This window comes from Pelophylax lessonae (assembly GCF_965119305.1).
Source record: "Pelophylax lessonae genome assembly, chromosome: 10".
NCBI classification, from domain to species: domain Eukaryota; kingdom Metazoa; phylum Chordata; class Amphibia; order Anura; family Ranidae; genus Pelophylax; species Pelophylax lessonae.
In genome coordinates, this window is record NC_138777.1 from 222,776,561 (window position 1) to 222,788,678 (window position 12,118).

The following is a 12,118-nucleotide window of genomic DNA, read 5'->3' on the forward strand; positions in this document are numbered from 1 at the left end:
ATAAATATTTCACCCTTATGTTTTTTTTTTTTTTTTATGCTTCTGTTATTCTTAAAAAAAAAAAGAAGATGCAGAAAGATATTGTAGCAAACAAAGGGTAATTGTTGGAGCCCAGATGTTGCTTATGCACAACAAGCAGGTTACAACGTTCCCACAGAGCTGATGAGCCCAATCAGTGCAATGATTAAAAATTGATTTTGTCCCTGTAATTACAGTATGTAAACTACTTAGCTTGGATTGCAAAGGAAGTGATTTTCTAATTACGTATATACTCTGGTGTCTAATGATTGGTTTTTTGAAGTAATGAAGAGAGAGGCCTAACGACTCCTTGGTGCTCTGTTGTTTAAGAAAGACCATCTTTAGAGTAAGCAGACAGTAGACAAAGACTTTTTCAATTGAATTCTCAACACTGTTAATGTGAGCGAAGAGTTGCTTATTAAAGAGACAGGAGGACAGGAGACCTGGCGGTTCTCACCCGCGTGCTTCCTATTACCACTCCGAAGAATAAACTTATTTTGGGTTCAGAGCAAGGTTTGTGAACTGCAGTCAGCTGAAGGGTTTATCATACTGTTCAGCCTCGAGAATCAGACAGTGTGGCCGGGTCGCTGACCTCACTTTTCTCAACTGCGGTTAGGCAATAAAGGCAGTAAAAGAAAGAAAGCTCCAACCCCCAGGCTGCTGATTGGATAGTGAAAGAAAGAACCAACCCCCAGGTTGCTCATTAGACAATTAAAGAAAAAGCCAACCCCCCCCCCCCCAGACTGCTGATTGGACAATTAAAGGGAGAGAGCCAACCACCAGGCTGCTGGTTGGACAGTGAAAGAAAGAGCCAACCACCAGGCTGCTGATTGGGCAATGAAAGAAAGAGCGAACCCCCATGCTTCTGATTGGACAATGAAATAAAGAACCAAAACCCAGGCTGCTCATTGGACAAAGAAACAAAGAGCCAACCCCCAGATTGCACATAAGGCAATGAAAGAAAGAGCCAACACCCCCAGGCTGCTGATTGGACAATGAAGGAAAGAGCCAACCACCAGGCATCTGATTGGACAATGAAAGAAAGAGCCAACCCCCAGGCTGATGATGGACAATGATAGAAAAAGCCAGCACCCAGACTGCTGATTGGACAATGAAAGAGAGAGCCAACCACCAGGCTGCTGGTTGGACAATGAAAAAAAGGGCCAACCCCCAAGCTGCTGATTGGACTATGAAAGAAAGAACCAACCCCCAGGCTTCTGATTGGACAATGAAAGAAAGAGACCACATACAGACTGCTGATTGAACAATGAAAGAAAGGGCCAACCCCCAAACTGCTGATTGGACAATGAAAGAAAGAGACAACATACAGGCTGCTGATTGGACAATGAAAGAAAGAGCCAACTCCAAGGCTTCTGATTGGACAATGAAAGAAAGAGCCAATACCCAAGCTGCTTATTGGACAATGAAAGAAAGAGCCAACACCCAGGCTGTTGATTGGACAACAAAAGAAAAAGCCAACCCCCAGGCTGCTGATTGGACAATGAGGAAAGAGCCAACCCCCAGACTGGTGATTGGACAATGAAAGAAAAGGATTTGTGACTCTGTTTAGGCAATTCTGTGAACTGGACATCACACCCTGATCACTGACCTCTCTTTTCTCCACTGCTTTTAAGCAATAACGTGTGGTCACAAAACCAACCCCCAGGCTTCTGATTGGCCAATGAGACAAAGAGCCAACACCCAGGCTGCTGATTGGACAGTGAAAGAAAGAGTGAACCCCTAGGTTGCACATTAGACAATAAAAGAAAGAGCCCCCCAGGCTTCTGATTGGACAATGAAGGAAAGAGCCAACCCCCAGACTTCTGATTGGACAATGAAAGAAAGAGCCAACACCCAAGCAACTCATTGGACAATGAAAGAAAAAGCCAACCTCTAGGTTGCACATTAGACAATGAAAGAAAGAGCTAACCCCCGATCCAATGTGCATTGGGGGGCTATTTAAAATGAATAACCTACATGGCTGCAGTACACACATTGCTTTACGTTTGTGATGGCGCACTGTACAATGGGCGCTTTACCCTGCGTTAACACAATTCACAGGTGTGAACGGGCCAAACGATTCTCATCTTTGCATTTTTGCTTAATGCATTTTCCCTTGAAACCAATGGAAATGCATCACAGTGCATGAATTAAGACAAGCATCAATGCATGCCAACGCGTCATCGCACAGATGACATATGTCAATGTGCATTTTAGCATGCGTTGACTTTCAATATAATGCATTGCAATGCACATTGAAAATGCATACATCTGTCCATCCTGAACCCAAAAGTTAGCTACCATTGCTGAGCTAATAAGCTGAGGACAGTGGATTCAAAACTCCATTCCGCAGGTGCATGCATACAGGAGGGTAGTTATGCTTGTGACATCATTGACCTAATATGGCCATGTGCCCATATAAGGTTGATAATGTCATGAGCACCCTCGCCCCTTTGTGTATGTTAGCTGTGGAGCGGAGTGGGGAATCCCCCATCTGCAGCTTGTTGGCAGCTCAACAATGATAGCTAACCTCCCGGTTCAGACGAATTTAGGGTTTGGGCAGAACCCAAGATTATTACTAGTGACAAAATGTACGTCAATGCTCTCCTTGGATAGTGGTGGGAATCTGTAGTGTGAGGCCTTGGACTGCTCCCTGGATGGTGGTGGAATCTGTAGTGGGAGTGTCTTGGATCGTTCCCTGGATGGTGGTAGGAATCTGTAGTGGGAGCATCTTGGACTGCTCCCTGGATGGTGGGGGTAATCTGTAGTTGGAACATCTTGGACAGCACCCTGGATGGTGGTGGGAATCTGTAGTGGGAGCGTCTTGGGCTGCTCCCTGGGTGGTGATGGGAATCTGTAGAGAGAGCATCTTAGACTGCTCCCTGGATGGTGGTGGGAATCTGTAGTGGGAGTTCCTTGGACTGCTCCCTGGATGGTGGTGGGAACCTGTAGTTGGAACATCTTGAACAGCTCCCTGGATGGTGGTGGGAATCTGTAGTGGAAGCATCTTGAACTGCTCCCTGGATGGTGGTGGGAATCTGTAGTGGAAGATCTTGGACAGCTCCCTAGATGGTGGTGAGAATCTGTAGTTGAAGGGTCTTGGATGGCTCCCTGGATGGTGGTGGGAATCTACAGTGGGAGTGGCTTGGACCTCTCCCTGAATTGTGGCTGGTATCTGTAATGGGAGCGTCTTGGACTGCTCCACAGATGGTGGTGGGAATCTGTAGTAGGGGCGTCTTGGACAGCTCCCTGGATGGTGGTGGAAATCTGTAGTGGGAGCATCCTGGACTGCTCCCTGGATGGTGGTGGGAATCTGTAATCGGAACATCTTGGATTGCTCCCTGGTGGTGGTGGGAATCTGTAGTTGGAACATCTTGGACAGCTCCCTGAATGATGGTAGGAATCTGTAGTTGGAATGTCTTGGACAGCTCCCTGGATGGTGGTGGAAATCTGTAGTGGGAGCATCATGGACTGCTTCCTGGATGGTGGTGGGAATCTGTGTTGGTGATGTCAATTTTGGGCCTTTTGTATTGATGCCCCTTTATGAAATCAGATGGGATTCAGGTTAGGAATAACCCTTTGAGCAGCCACCTAACGTACGTGAGGGTTGATGCCCATAGATTTATGTGAGGGGAACCATTGGTGGAAAATTATGTTGCATTTCTAAAGAAAAAAGCAAGAACAACCTATGAGAATCACAAGAAGTCTCCACCCTGCACCAATGATGTAAGAAGATAATCTCTAAGTACTGAGCTGCCACCTAACAAATAATGACAATAAAAATAAAAGGGTGAATTCTGGGTCCTTTGATCCAATTCACCCTTTTATTTTTATGTTGCATTTCTCTAATATGATTTGTAATAGCTGCATGAATGGGTGATTATGAGGCTTTCTCCATGAAGTCTCATTTCCCCTGAGGAAGAATATAACATCAAAACATGTTGGGTTAAGGAGAATTGTACTCAATATTGATATTGATCAGTGCATGTATATGTGGCTTTAAAAAATATGGTTTTATGTATAATTTTAATATGTGTCCAAATAGAACAAGTCTTTTTTATATGGATTGCTTTTAAAGTAAAGAAAATATATTTATCCTTCCAAACTTTCTGAATTCATGGTGCGTCTATGTGCACTGACACGCGCTTCCCTTGATTTCATCAAATTCATCAACTGGACATTCTATTACTGACAGAATCCACGTAAGAAACTTTCCAACAGATTAGTTAAAACAAATATTTACTTAAGAAAACTACATAAAATAAGACATGACCCCAAACATATCAGAAAAAGATTTTGTGTTATGCAAATTTGCAGATTTTGTCATAAATTATGATCGGTTCTCTTTGAGCGGTTCTGTCATCTGGAGCTTCCCTTTGGGAGAATTGGTCAGCAGGTTGAACTGAGACTTTTTAGTGTCTTAGTCCTCACCGCCAATGATTGCCAATGAGGAAGGCGTAAATAAAGGTGGGCAGCAGGAAAGGAAGAAATTAGGGAATGCATGAAGGAAAGAAGGAGGAAACTAAAGGAAGGAGAAAAGGAATGAAAGAGGAAGGGAATGAACAAATGAAGGAAGAATGAGCGGAAGGAAGAAGGAAAGATAGGAAGGAATGAAAGAGGAAATTAATGAAAGGGGGAAAGAGAGAAAATAAGGAAGTAGGGAAAAATGGAGGAAAGGAAGTAAGGAGGATGGAAGGAAGGTGGGAAAGAAGGCAAAAAAGAATAAAGGAAGGAAGAAGGGAATTAATGAAGGAAGAAGGAACGGACAGAAGGAAGGATAAAAGGAAGGAGGGAATGAAGAAAGGAAGGGGAAAAAGAAGGAAGTAGGGAAGGATGGAGGGAAGAAGGGAAGAAAGGGGAAAGGAAGGAAGGAAGGTAACAAGGAATAAAGAATGGAAGGAAAGAGGGATAGAAGGAGGAACTGAAGGAAAGGGGGAAAGGAAGAAAAAAAGGAAGTAGGGAAGGATGCAGAAAAGGAAGTAATGAATAAAGGAAGTAAGGTGGGAAAGAAGACGAGAAAGAAGAAAGAAATGAGCAAAGGAAAGAAGTAGAAAAGGAAGAAGGAAATGAATGCAGGAAGAAGGAACAAACAGAAGGAAGGAGGAAAGAAAGGAGGGAATGCATGAAGGAAAGAAGGAGGAAACTAAGGAAGGAGTAAATGAAGGAAAGAGGACGGGAATGAACAAAGGAAGGAGGAACGAGCAGAAGGAAGAAGGAAAGATAGGAAGGAAGGAAAGAAGAAATGAATGAAATGGGGAAAGAGAGAAAAGAAGGAAGTAGGGAAGAATGGAGAAAAGGAAGTAAGGAGGATGGAAGGAATGTGGGAAAGAAGGCAAAAAAGAATAAAGGAAGGAAGAAGGGAATTAATGAAGGAAGAAGGAACATACAGATGAACGCGAAAAGGAAGGAGGGAATGAAGAAAGGAAGGGGGAAAAGAAGGAAGTAGGGAAGGATGGAGGGAAGAAAGGGGAAAGGAAGGACGGTAGCAAGGAATAAAGAATAGAAGGAAAGAGTGATATAAGGAGGAACTGAAGTAAAGGGGGAGAGGAAGAAAAGAAGGAAGTAGGGAAGGATGCAGAAAAGGAAGTAATGAATAAAGGAAGTAAGGTGGAAAGAAGACGAGAAAGAAGAAAGAAATGAGCAAAGGCAAGAAGTAGAAAAGGAAGAAGGAAATGAATGCAGGAAGAAGGAACAAACAGAATGAAGGAGGAAAGAAAGGAAGGAAGGGGGAAATGAAGAAAGGAAGGGAAAAGGGAGGAAGTAGGGAAGGATGGAGGGACGAAAGGGGAAGGAAAGGAAGGTAGCAAGGAATAAAAGATAAAAGGAAAGAGGGATAGAAAAAGGAAAGGAAGGAAGTAAGGTAGCAAGGAGTAAAGAATGGAAAGAAAGAGGGATAGAAGGAGGAACTGAAGGAAAGGGGGAAAGGAAGAAAAGAAGGAAGTAGGGAAGGATGCAGAAAAGGAAGTAATGAATAAAGGAAGTAAGGTGGGAAAGAAGACGAGAAAGAAGAAAGAAATGAGCAAAGGAAAGAAGTAGAACATGAAGAAGGAAATGAATGCAGGAAGAAGGAACAAACAGAAGGAAGGAGGAAAGAAAGGAGGGAATGTATGAAGGAAAGAAGGAGGAAACTAAGGAAGGAGTAAATGAAGGAAAGAGGACGGGAATGAACAAAGGAAGGAGGAACGAGCGGAAGGAAGAAGGAAAGATAGGAAGGAAGGAAAGAGGAAATTAATGAAATGGGGAAAGAGAGAAAAGAAGGAAGTAGGGAAGAATGGAGAAAAGGAAGTAAGAAGGATGGAAGTCAGGTGGGAAATAAGGCAAAAAAGAATAAAGAAAGGAAGAAGGGAATTAATGAAGGAAGAAGGAACATACAGAATGAAGGAGGAAAGAAAGGAGGGAAGGAAGGAAGGGGGGAATGAAGAAAGGAAGGGGAAAAGGGAGGAAGTAGAGAAGGATGGAGGGACGAAAGGGGAAGGAAAGGAAGGTAGCAAGGAATAAAAGATAAAAAGAAAGAGGGATAGAAAGAGGAAAGGAAGTAAGGTAGCAAGGAGTAAAGAATGGAAGGAAAGGGATAGAAGGAGGAACTGAAGGAAAGGGGGAAAGGAAGAAAAGAAGGAAGTAGGAAATGATGCAGAAAAGGAAGTAAGAGGGAATGAATAAAGGAAGTAAGGTGGGAAAGAAGGCGAGAAAAAAGAAAGAAGTAGAAAAGGAAGAAGAAAATTAATGCAGGAAGAGGAACACACAGAAGGAAGGAGGAAAGGAAGGAAGGAGGAAATGAAGAAATGAAAGGGGAAAAGGGAGGAAGTAGGGAAGGATGGAGGGACAAAAGGGGAAAGGAAGGAAGGTAGCAAGGAATAAAGGATAAAAGGAAAGAGGGATAGAAAGAGGAAAGGAAGGAAGCAAGAAGGAAGAAAGGCAGGAGGGAGGGAAGGAAAAAGACAGGAGGGAAAGAAAGGAAAAAAAGTATCTTTAAAGCCAAAAACAATATATATATATACATTTTTAACAGATTAACAAAAAAAAAAAAAAGTACTTCGAATGTAACAATATTCCCCTCAGCTCCAGCGATGCGGCGTCCCCAAGCTCCCGGCCCGGTCCCTAAGATCTTCGGGTGGCTGGCTTCCGGGCCTCTATCACCAGCCGCTGTCATTGGCAGAATGGGGATGACATAACTCTTGTGCATGTGGACAGGCAGGTTTAATGCAGAAGAGACAAAGCATGTTTTTTCTGCATTAAAAATCCTGCCTGTCTGCAAATTTTTATTTCCCAGCATAAAGTTCCACATTAAGAAAACTGTGTAAAGTAAGAAGTGATGCCAAACATGCCAAAAAAAAAAAAAAAAAAAAAGATTTTGGGTTACCAAACTTGCAGATTATGCCATAAATTGTGACTGGTTCTCTTTGAGTGGTTCTGCCATTTGGATCCTCCCTTTGGTTGAACCCATCACAGTGAAGCTTTTTAGTCCCTCGGACCTCCACCTTCAGATTGCGGTAGCCGAAGGTCATTTAAGCAGCGGCTGAACTGTACCAGGACACGGGCCCCCGGCACCAGCGGGGCATTTAAGCGTGGATTTATTCCAACATTGATTGGAAAGTGTAGTGAGTGATTTGAGACCCATAACCCAGGTAGCATGCTGTCATAATTAGGGGGTTGAGTTATTTAACACGATACGGCAAGACGCAGCAAATTAGACTGACTGGGCACGAAGTACACATTTGGGTATTTCTTCGCCAGCGATCGACATCCAAAAGAAATGATTCTAAAGATGTCTTCCCGTAACCAAACCAATGTCTTCCCAGCGTGGTCCCAGCAAATCCTAATTTATTTTTTTCAGATGTATTTTGGAAAAATCTTTATCTTTTTATTTTTTATTTTTTGCCATTCCCATGGAACGTTGCCCTGTGATTGTGTCATTGTATCTTCCTTCCCCGAGACCTGCGTGTGGTTGCTCAATAAGAACGGTAGATTTTTATTTTTTTTTTGTTATTTGATTTTAAATGGATGCGATGGTGAAACATCCCAGTTTTTTCACATCATTGTCCGCAAGGATGAGGATTAATAACCTCCTCATTGCGATGAAATTACAGGCTTCATCATAATTCGCAGAAGAGGGGACATCATTTGCAGAAGGCCCGGGTCTATTTAGGTCTATTTAGTTTTGCATAATCAGGCAGCCGAGAGGAGTTCGCGCAGTCCCCGCTGCCGGTGATTGCCGATGAGTTTGCAATGGATTTTGGGCTGCAAGAATGGAGATTTTTCTATCGTTAGCACAAGTGGCGCTAATTGGAAGGCAACGCTGAAACCTGCCTAGTGCGCTCAGCTAAGAACCTGACATGGCGGCCTGATGGAGGGAGCATCACCTAATGCAACCAATCAGAGGCTTTCACCCAATGTCCCAATGCAGCTTAGAAGACGTGTGATTGGTGGAGCACGGCCACACAGACATGGTGGCATCTCTATTATTGTTTACAAATTTAGTGTGCATGAAACATTTAGGAGTTCCGTCATAACAAGACTCCTATAGTGAAATATTATCACCTACAACATAAATGTAGGAGTAACATGGAGGGGGGGGGGGGGGAGGGGGTTTCTGCTAAGTATAACTTCTATCCAGATTATCTAAAGGATCCTTTAGACCTTTTCTTTTTCCTTCCTTCTTTCTTTCTTTCTTTCTTTCGTCTATCTATCTTTTCTTCAATATCTATCTATTTATATTTTCTTTCTTTCTTTCTTTCTTTCTTTCTTTCTTTCTTTCTTTCTTTCTTTCTTTCTTTCTTTCTTTCTTTCTTTCTTTCTTTCTTTCTTTCTTTCCCTCCCTTTAATATCCATCTATTTATCCTTTCTTTCTTTCTTTCTTTCTTTCTTTCTTTCTTTCTTTCTTTCTTTCTTTCTTTCTTTCTTTCTTTCTTTCCCTCCCTTTAATATCCATCTATTTATCCTTTCTTTCTTTCTTTCTTCTTTCTTTCTTTCTTTCTTTCTTTCTTTCTTTCTTTCTTTCTTTCTTTCTTTCTTTCTTTCTTTCTTTCTTTCTTTCTTTCTTTCATCTATATTTTCTTCAATATCTATCTATTTATTCTTTCTTTATTTCTTTCTTTTTTCTTTCTTTCTTTCTTTCTTTCTTTCTTTCTTTCTTTCTTTCTTTCTTTCTTTCTTTCTTTCTTTCTTTCTTTCTTTCTTTCTTTCTTTCTTTCTTTCTTTCTTTCTTTCTTTCTTTCTTTCCCTCCCTTTAATATCTATCTATTTATCCTTTCTTTCTTTCCCTCCCTTTAATATCTATCTATTCTTTCTTTCTTTCTTTCTTTCTTTCTTTCTTTCTTTCTTTCTTTCTTTCTTTCTTTCTTTCTTTCTTTCTTTCTTTCTTTCTTCTATCTATCTTTTCTTCAATATCTATTTATTCTTTATTTCTTTCTTTCTTTCTTTCTTTCTTTCTTTCTTTCTTTCTTTCTTTCTTTCTTTCTTTCTTTCTTTCTTTCTTTCTTTCTTTCCCTCCCTTTAATATCTATCTATCTATCTATCTATCTATCTATCTATCTATCTATCTATCTATCTATCTATCTATCTATCTATCTATCTATCTATCTATCTATCTATCTATCTATCTATCTATCTATCTATCTATCTATCTATCTATCCATCCTCTCCATTTCTCGGACCTCTGAGATTTTGCTCTGGGTGGATGTCCATTGCCTTGCAATGATCTTCTAATGAGTAGAACATTTGAATAATCTTTGCTATATAAATAGCAGTTTTGACTGGTTACGACCGGATGCTAAGAAACGATGGATGTTTTATGAATGTTTTATAAGTCAATTAAAATAGCTCCAAGAACTAGTTATGTCCAATGAAGAATGAAATGCTCATCCTGTCCAGAGCGGAGGAGGCCGGGGATGAGGATGTGAAGTTGCAGGGAAGTCAGACTATGTTGATGGGGGGGTCAGGGGTGTAAAGCCTTGCTCAGTCCCGGAAGCAGAATAATTTGATGTTTCAGAAATCCACTTTGTTCCGCTTCCGGGGGAATGATGGAACTATTTTGTAAAACCCACTGAAAAAAGGCGAATACCATTGGTCAGTGAGGTGCTGCTCTTCATATTACCATAGAAGGAAGGAAGAAAGGGAGGAGGGACAGAGGGAAGGAGGGAAAGAGGAAATGAGGAGAGGAAGAAAGAAGAGCCAAAAAGGGCAAATAACAACATTGGTTAGGGAGGTGCTCATATTCATAATCAAACCTACAACGGAAAGAAGGAAGAAAGAAACGAGAGAAGGAATGAACGAAGATAGAAAGGATGAAAGGAAGGAAGGAGAAAAGGAAAGAAGTAGGGAAGGAAGGAGGGAAGAAGGAAAGAAAAGAAGGAGGGAGGAAAGAAAGGAAGAAAGGAGGGAAGGACAAAAGGAAGGAAAAAAGTAGGAGGGAAGAGGAGACGGAGGAGAGGAAGGAGGGAAGATAGGAAGGATGAAAGAAAGGAAGGAGGGAAGGATAAAAGGAAGTAAAAAGTAGAAATAAAGAGGAGAAGAAGGACATGAAGGAGGGAAGATAGTAAGGACGAAAGGAAGGAATGAATGAAGGAAGGAGGGAAGAAGGAAAGGAAAGAAGGAGGGAGGAAAGAAAGGAAGGAGGGAAAGACAAAGGGAAGGAAAAAAGTAGGAAGGAAGAGGAGACAGAGGAAAGGAAGGAGGGAAGATAGGAAGGATGAAAGGAAGGAGGGAAGGATAAAAGGAAGGAAAAAATAGAAATAAAGAGGAGAAGAAGGACATGAAGGAGGGAAGATAGGAAGGACGAAAGGAAGGAATGAATGAAGGAAGGAGGGAAGAAGGAAAGGAAAGAAGGAGGGAGGAAAGAAAGGAACGAGAGAAGGACAAAGGGAAGTAAAAAAGTAGGAAGGAAGAGGAGACAGAGGAAAGGAAGGAGGGAAGATAGGAAGGATGAAAGGAAGGAAGGAAGGAGGGAAGGATAAAAGGAAGGAAAACGTAGAAAGGAAGAGGAGAAGGAGGAAATGAAGGAGGGAAGATAGGAAGGACGAAAGGAAGGAAGGAAAAACAGAAGGAGTGAAGGAAGGAGATAAGGAAAGAAGAAGGAAGGAAAGGAAGGAAGGAAGGAGGAAAGGAAGGAAAAAAGTAAGAAGGAGGAAAGGAAGGAAGTTGGGAAGAAAGGAAGGAAGGAGGAAAAAAGCAAAGGATGAAAAGTGGAAAGGAAGGAGGGAAAAAGGAAGTAGGAAAGGAATGAAGGAAGACAGAAAAAAAGGAAGGAAGTGAGAAAGCACTATCTTCAAAGCCAAAAAACAATATAAATGGTAATTTAGTAGCCTTACCACCTAATGAAAATTTCTGGTGACAGGGTCCCCATAATGCACATTGCTCCATAATATGTTGGTGCTTTTAGTAATAGATAATGATAATTTAGGAGTTATTTTTTGTTTGTTTAGCACTTTCCTGTAAATCATTCTGTGAACATCTTTACACTTTATTCATTTGTAATGTTTTCTTTCTTTTTAGGACCAGTTAAAGTGCTGCCTATGGCTCCATCCATCGATTAAAGCTGAATTCAGTGGTCCAGGTGAGTGTGCAGCAACATTATAGTATTGTAATCATATTTATGTATCATTATTATTATTGTTAATAATGTTATACAATTCATGATTAAAGCGCAACTTCACCCAAAAGGGGAATTTCCACTTCAAGGCCTCCTCCCCTTCCCTCTACCTAATTTGGCACTTCATTTTTTTTGGGGGGGGGGGGGAGCGGGTACCTCGTTTTTACAGGTAGCTGCTCCCACATCCATTTGGATTGCCCTAAGTGATCCAGGCGAAAGTTCTCCTCTCCCCCTCCCTCCCCAACAGTCTTCTGGGATGCATCGCAGGTCACACACACATGTACAAAGCACAGTGTGGCTCTAAGCAGGCTGTGAGGGTGCAAGCTGTTACTGCCGGGTGCCCACATGTAGGATACCAGCGCTGGGATCCCTAAGGCTAGTAAAAAAACTGCTCCCGTAGGTATGAGAAATGGATTGCTTCCGAAGGAGTGCCGACAACATCTCCCTCGCTGCAAGAGACAATCCCAACTGCCACATGTACAGGCTCAAGGACAGGCTGCTAGAGAAGCTTTT

At 41.8% G+C, this 12,118-nt stretch overlaps 1 protein-coding gene across 5 annotated transcripts in view; it reads left to right on the top strand.

Moving 5' to 3' along the window:
* Positions 1-12,118, top strand: part of ZNF536 (zinc finger protein 536) — a 628,548-nt gene that overhangs the window by 166,770 nt on the left and 449,660 nt on the right. For all 5 annotated transcript variants that reach the window (XM_082270639.1, XM_082270638.1, XM_082270642.1 and 2 more), the window contains one exon: positions 11,509-11,569. The gene's annotated coding sequence lies outside the window, so the exon portion shown is untranslated. The remainder of the gene's footprint in view (positions 1-11,508; positions 11,570-12,118) is intronic.